Below are 8,147 nucleotides of genomic sequence, written 5' to 3' on the forward strand. Positions count from 1 at the left end.
CACTCAAAGCCACCGTAATAGCAACACTAAACCTGCAGTTCTACCTTCAATCATCATCTATAAAAACAGAATGGGAGGTTCAGCCTTCTGAACCACAGTCACAACAGATGTGTACGCTACTAGTTAGATGTGATACGTGATTGAAGAAACTCAATCGTAAGATTCACTGGCTCAGATGGATTCTTGACATATGGGTCTGGATGTTTTTATGAACACCTCTGTTTTAGATTTTTTCCGCAATCAATAGACTTGTCCTCGTCGTGCAAAATACGTATTGCAAATGGCTGTAGCAAGAAGAGGACTCTTTGGCAAACGCATTCAGCCTTATTTTGAAAAAATTGAGGAACACACCGATACAACATTGAAAAATAGATGCACAATTGTGATCAAAATTTTAAAATGAGACGATTGATTGCCATTTCTATTAGTCCTATTACTGTAGCCAATAGGAACCAGTTAATCCATAGTCCTGCTCGTATGGTAATAATGTTTTGATTCCCCGGGGTTAAGCTCCACTTTTTTTTGATTTGTTATGACATGTTTTTTCAGTGGCACTAATGACTCAAACACTCATCATACGAGTGCCTTATTCGAAATTAATACTCAATACTGAATCCCTTAGTATCTTTCATTCCTGATATGATAGGGTAACCAAGAAAAAGAATTTAATTCATAGGTGATTTGTATCATTCTCTGCTCAGCTCCTAATCACTGCACCACTTTTAATTCTTATTCTTTGCGGATACGGATTCACTCCGCTCTCATACTATATACTGATACTATTTACCATCACCATTCTGTAGAAATTTCTTTTTTTTTATTATCTACTGAAAGGAATTTGGCGTAGTTTATTATATGGAAGAAAATTTGGATAGCCATTCAGGCAACGAAATGGTTTGTCGTAAGAACACCTAATTATATTTTTGCTTTAAGTTTTTACGCCGTAAAATAGCGCTTCTCTCCTTTCATCAGGGCAGAGAACTATAAACACATACGTATATCATAACCTGCGAGTCACCATGAGAGCATGTGACAAGTCGTGCCAAGACCAAATAAACCCTTAATTACGATATATAATAGTTTAGAAAAATGAAATGTTCGGAAAAGAAATCATATCTACAACACGGTTTCATATTGTATTTTTTGCAGTGATTTTGTCCTGGTCTGAATTGTGCGAGGGAAAAAAATAAATACTCACTTTTGTCAATGTGGAAGACTTATTTCTCCCTATATCGAAGGACTCGTTTGCTGATGCGATGAGGCGTCTTAATAATTCCCTCGGTGTCAATGGCAAACTCGAGTGTCCCGTGTCGTACGAAATGTTTGTTGTCGATGCCGCTTGCTTTATTCGATTCTGGAAATGCTCAAATATTGTCTCACTCTTTCGAAGTTATTGTCTCAATGCAAAACTCTTCCACAAACCTAGCGGATGTTTCATAACCTTATCCGTTCCTTTAATTAACACTGATTTCCAAGGCTCCAAATTAGTGAGCCAGCATTTATGAAATATGCAATATAATTTATTAATAAACTTAATTTCAGTATCTGCGTTAAAAATGTATCCAAATCTCTGATTGTATTTATATTTAATGATGATGGTCTCATGCCAATATTCACTGAAATCTATTTCCAAACTCCCTATATCACATAGGAAACAATCGCAGCTCATGCAAAGGTCCCTATGGGTCATAAATGTATTTCGTGTCCCTGTGATTGTTTGAGTGTGCATTGAAGAATATACCAGAAAACGTATTTAAGGCGTGCTAGTTTTATACATGTCTGTGTTTCTTGTTATTTTGATTTAATCATTTCATTTGCTATGTTTTTAACACTTCAGTATAAGTGTTTTAATAATGTTTTGTCATGTTGATAAACAATCTAGAAATAAAAAATAATTCTCAGAATTAATTAATATATTTGTCTTTTTTATACATTTTGGAATCTATCAAAATATTAAAGCCGTAATTTCGCCATAGTCGTACCTTTACAACTGCAAGTGACAGCTTGTGCATCCTGTTAGCGCGTGAACAATAATCAAAACGGAATTTAACAGTGATGAATCCAATTTTACAGGCTACGGCGTTTATCAAGCTTGCGCTTTAAGCCTCGAATTAATACAAGATTTTTTAAAAATTCCATTTTGTGGTTAATAGAAAGCAAGGAAAATGAAATTTATTTTGCATCTTTTTTTTTCTAAATTGACTCGGATATTGGACACGGGAATGGTGGAGGCTCAATCATGACGTGGGAATCATATTTCCGTGAATGGAAAAAATATTTAATTTTTAAGGGGAAGGACTTCTTCATTGGTAGTGGCTAGATCGTTTGAAGATGGAATATAATCTAAGCTGCAGGACTTGTTAACGTGAAATTTTACGTTACAAGAGGAAACACAATTCTCCCCCGCATTTTTTGTTCATTCCCGTAAATATTACGTGAATTGATTTTTAAATATATAGAGCTTTGCTTTCAATAGCCATTAAATGGTTACTGTCAGCGTTACGAAGGCTTATTTTTCATTTTGAAGTTGACCGGCCCAAATCAATTCGCCCCTGAAGTGTTGCGCAGCTCTGAAGCACATGGGAATTTTAAATTCCCACGTACAAGGACATTAGGCACCATCTATTTGAGTTTGCTGCTGCTTTCCATATGCCAGACGAAAGAGAGAACATGAGCTGTAATGTTCCCCAAGGTTTATTGCAACTTTGCGTACTTGACGTTGCGCTCTGGTTATAATCCGAATTTATGCATGTGACGTTGTTCCACAAATTACGAAGCAAATGTCTGAATAATCATTGCCTCGGGTGAAAAAGAGATTAACGGCAAACCTTTTCTGGTGTTTTAGCGTACGAAGTAAAACTAGGGGATCTCCCCTTTATAAAATTAGTCTAAAGAGGTACAAAAACTTAAATACGGGTTATAAAGTCGGATAATTACAGTCGGGAGAGAAAAAGACCTTGAATTCAAAGCTAAAGGATTATTTCAGGAGGTTTTCTTTTTAGGTACATGCAGATTAAAATTAGTGAAATATTTATGACGATAATATATTAAATTTAAAAATCATAATTCACGCAATAATCATTTACCTAATTAGGAAAATCCCTTATAGCGGAATACCTGCACAGTTTAGTATTGAAAAATATCATATTTTACCACGATAAATTCACGACAAAAAGACATTTTAATCTTAATTTGTAATTAAAATATTGAAAAATAATGAAATGTGTAGTTTGTAGGAGGAATTTACCTATTGCCTATTGACGCAGGCATTGTTACGCCCTCTAGGGAATGAAATCATTTTTTTCAAATTGATTCTCATTTCCAGATGTCCCGGAAAACAAATTGGGAATTTATATTTTGTGTGAACAGAAGATCGCTTTTAACCTTTGAGCGGCGCTTTTAAAATGTTTTTTTTCGGACGGCAAATTTTGATTAAAATTTCCCAATCAGGGGAATACTTGCAATTTAAATGATAAAATTCGTATTCCAATTTTCCACGAGGCCATATTTAAAGGTACGGTTAACTGGAATCGATCCTGACTGGATTCTCTTTGTCGTATACGCTCTCTCGCTTTTACAAATTCAGGGGTAAGCTCAAGTCGTCATTTCCCATTACGCCTTTGAATACCCATAGCAGATTACTTCGCATAGCCAAATACAATCATGATAATGAAGATATCATGCAAATAATCAAGACAAATTTGCTTTGTAGTACACAGGGTGGAGAATATAGTGCCTACACAACATTTTAAATTAAATTTCACACGTTCTTGAAAGCGGTTGTGTTCGTGTTTGACTTCACTGTTCCATTGAAGTTTTGGTTATTGAAATAATACTGCGTATTGAGCATTTTATGCACAAGAAAGGCTATTAAGCTTTTGGGGACAGAAAGTTTGCGGGAGTACCAGCAAAATTTTGGAGAGGATACAGCTTTGTCAACTACCATGGTCGCTTTCTTTAACAGCAATGAATAATGAAACGATTTTTCAGAGAAACCGCCAAGGATATTTTAAACAAACAAGCTAAAACCATGCTTGTAAGGGGGTCATCTTTAGGCGAGTCGGAGTTCATATAGCTTTTATGAATTTGAGTATTAGACAATTAAGCCCGGTGAAGGGATGATTTTAGTTTTTTTGATCTTGGACTCATTACATCTGTGAACGGAAAATCTGTGGAAAGCTTCCAAGTCTAACCTCGGAGATTAGTTGGTAGTGTAATAGCTGGGAAATGGTTATATCCATAACCGTAGACTAATTGGCCAACTACAATTTGGCAAATTCCACCTCAATAAATAAAAATGTTCTGGGATGCATGGTGTGTCATAATTTAGGCGATGTCAAACCCAAAGAATATTATTGTGTATTAAAGAAAGCAGAACAAAATAGAGGAGGTGATGGCGATCCCTTGAATTTAGCCAAGAGTGGGAAGGAGGATGGGAAAAGAATAATTTAAACGTAGCCCTCGTAGTAATGAATTTAATCCTCAATCCTCTCCAACATTTGAGTGCGGGTGAGTGGAGGATAAAAGAGGAACCGCAGCATCGTGCCCAAGGCGATTTAATTAAGGACAAAGTTCACGTCATCACGTGGGGGATGAGGGTGAGGAGGTTAGATGATGAAGAGCGAGGGCTTGTGCTAAATTAAGTGTGGTGTGTCGGGGAGAGGCTTCTCCTGTCTGGCAGGACGAGAAAATGTGATAAAAATGCAAATGCGAAAACAGACGACTAATAGGTGGTGAGAAATTGAATGATTTTATGCGGACAGCTTATCTTGGTCACATTTATTCGGTCTCCTTCTGACCTACCTTCGTAAATAGTCCGTCTTCTTTCTTTCCATCTTCCTTCTCCTCTCTCATTGTCAGTCCTCATCTTAACCTCCTACGCCTTGGTAGACTTGTTCCCCAGGTTACTGCCCCCAACTTTCCTTGTCTTCATCCCTTCCTTCATTTACCGTTGCCGCGCAGCAATTATTGTGATTATTTGCTTCAAAATTTCGATCCTTTCACTGGAGCATGTAATGGCTCATCAAGTGTGCACTTTTTTGCAAATGGACATGCGAGTGTCATTGAGAACAAGTAGATACATCAATTTTAATGGTGGTGAATTGGTGAAGTAAATAATAAAACTCTTATGGTTTTTGAAATGGCGAATCACAATGTGTTTAATGATGAATGATTAATATAAATTTTTCCTAATCTATGGAGTAAAAAATATTTTAATTTGTAGCATTCGTTGTGAACTACTACCGCCTCTCGGGTCGTTTAAGATACCGGCACACCAGCACTCCTATTTATAAAATCTCAGGTATTCGCCAAATATGACCTGTTAGACAAGTTTCGCGTCAATTCCTGTGGCAACTTGGACCCTCTGAATTCTTAACTCACAATAAGTACGGAATTGGGCGCATGCTAATTAAAATCAACTCCAAAATCAATAACTTTGAGCAAAAGGAATTCAAATTTACATCATTGGGTATTCACGCTTTCGTTTGTGCTAAATTACTGCAATCGGTGTTGTAATTTTCCTGCGACGCACGAGTAAATTTCGAAAGTACATTTCATGCATCACACAGTTTGGGTAATTAAAAAAAATGTTTATAGCTAGATCTACCTAAAATTCCATCTGGTATTGAATGCGTATTTTTTCGGTTTATTTTCATTTATGGTGTTCTCCATAAATTTTCGCCAATCGGAAGGACTAAAAGGTTCCGCCCACAGTAAACTTTCACCGCCCACAAGATTGAGTTGTCCGATCAGCAACTTCTGCTATAAATTCTCACGCCCACTTTGGAACTTAAATCTTTCCTCTGCCTTTGTCCCTTCAATCGCTGCGGTTTCCGTGCACATCAATCAACACGTTTCAATTCATTCAATTCACACCTAATTCATTTACCCTTTGTTCTGCGATCTACATGTATGTTGACTTAAATTTAAACCCGTGGTTCAACGTCGAATGCTAACATGTTAGAGCACCAACATTTTCCATTGCCTATTTTTTGTAAGATACTCAGGAATTTGGGAAAAGGGCTTGCTGTACTGCCTCCATATATGAAAGTAGAATGTCATGTGGATGGTATATTTTGCACATTTTCGTTACATGAGCAGTTTTGATGCCCGTCGATTCTTACAATTTCAGTTCCTGACATTCTAATTAATATACCATATTTGTAGAAGATAACCAATTGGATAGTGTTGAATTTCAAAATAGGAGCTCTGATGGGTGACTTAATCAATGAAAAGTAATCAAGATGGAAGTCATGAAACCGTGCAGTAGCTGATGTACGCTGCATAAAATCGTGATTAAAATAAATTATTGAGTCGTCCCGCCTACTTCAGGTCATTAGGTGAACTTAAGAAGCAAATATGACTGGTTACATATCAAACTTGAATTAGAGATTGCGAATAACTAAAATTTCATCCGCCGAATTCTAAGAGATGGAAACGATAGCGATTGAAGGGACGAAGGAATAGGTAAGACTAAATGGGAGAGAATTTTGCTTAAAATTTATCAAAGAAATGTCAAGGAGTGAAATTTCGACAAAGATGTATTCAACGGGGGAAGAAAAGGGAGCGAATACTTTAGCAAACAAATTTTTTAAATGAACTGTAGACAGACCGCTGCTTCATGTGTGTCTGTTCATGAAGCAGCGTTCCGATTTGGTACCCGAAAAATTACACAGCTTGGGTGGAGCTGAGGGTGCCCAGAGAGGCAAGCCTCTATGTGATTTTTCGCGTACCGGATCTTCCTGGGAAACCATAACCGCCACAGGGTAGGGTACTAACCCCCCTACGCTGATGTATGAATTGCACATGCCGTCAGGCTTAGTACTGGGTGAACTCTAAAATCATTAACCAAACCGACCTTCGGGTCGATTATTGTGTTTGTGGTCTATATATTCCAATTAAGATTCCTTCCTTTGCCTCAGCTCAAAATAATGAGTAGATATATGATACTTGACATTTTCAGGCTTCACATCGTGGAATTGTTTGATGTCCATATCAAATGAGTAGGTTCTAATTATCGAAATTTTAAGATATATTCTTTGCAGTTATGAGACAGCACGGTCTATTATTTGAAAGATTGTACAGACCGGAGAGTTCCAGGTTCAGATGTGGGTGTTTCCTCTGAATGATGCCGAAATTCTGCGTGATTTTCTGGGAAACCTTTAGTAGCATAGCGAAAGGAACTACAGAAAAGCATCCAACTAGTGGATTTTGATTGACAAAATACTTATTACCAGGCGAGGTGCACCCTGACTAGCCCTCGAGTTGCTGATTGGGGCAATACAATTTTAGCGGGCTCGTTTCATTACGAGGTCTATCCAATAAATATGCGAACTGGTGCAATCTGGTGGCCATGACGCGGATCATAGCCCCGCACACTAGCAGCGCTAGTTGCCTGGGGCCCATTTAGCCGTCTGTGCTTGGCGGATCGTCGAGCTGTGCGCATGGTGCCAGTTATGTTAGTTTCTGTTGTCCTTGTTTTTACTGTTTATCGAAAATGGAAATTGGAGTTTTTCCGTCTGTTTTCAAGTGGATTAAGCGTTTTTAAGATGGCCGACAAGACGCCGCGGATGATGCAAGGCTGGGACGACCTTCTACCACCTGTGTTGACGACAAAGTTGATCGTGTGCGGCCCCTTATCCTTACCGATCGTCGGAAAACTGTCCGAATAATAGCTTTGGGTTTATCCGAACATATGGGTTTAAAAAAAAATTGTGCAAAGATCGCGCCCACGCTGCTGACGCCGGATCATAAGTTGAAAAGAGTTGAATAATTTACTGACTGGAAAAATTCTCTTGAAAACGATGCTGGATTTCTCAATAGGGTAATCACTGGTGACAAATCGTGGTTATACGAGTATGACATTGAACTAAAATCGTAATGCTAGGAGTGGAAAGGAAAAGATGAACCTCGAACAAAAAAATTAAGAAAAAGTAGATCGAAAATCGAAGTCATGCTCCTGGTTTTCTTTGTTGTCGAAGGTGTTGTTCATCATGAATTTATTTCCGAAGGACAAACCATAAATGTTGAGTTCTACCTTTCAGTTCTCAGGTGTTTGAGAGATCGCGGGCGTCGTGTGCTACCAAATTTGACTCAAGGCGATGAATCGATCCTTCACCATGACAATGCACCTGCACATTCAGCAT

This window comes from Hetaerina americana, unplaced genomic scaffold, assembly GCF_022747635.1.
Source record: "Hetaerina americana unplaced genomic scaffold, ioHetAmer1.1.p SCAF_1, whole genome shotgun sequence".
Lineage (NCBI taxonomy): Eukaryota > Metazoa > Arthropoda > Insecta > Odonata > Calopterygidae > Hetaerina > Hetaerina americana.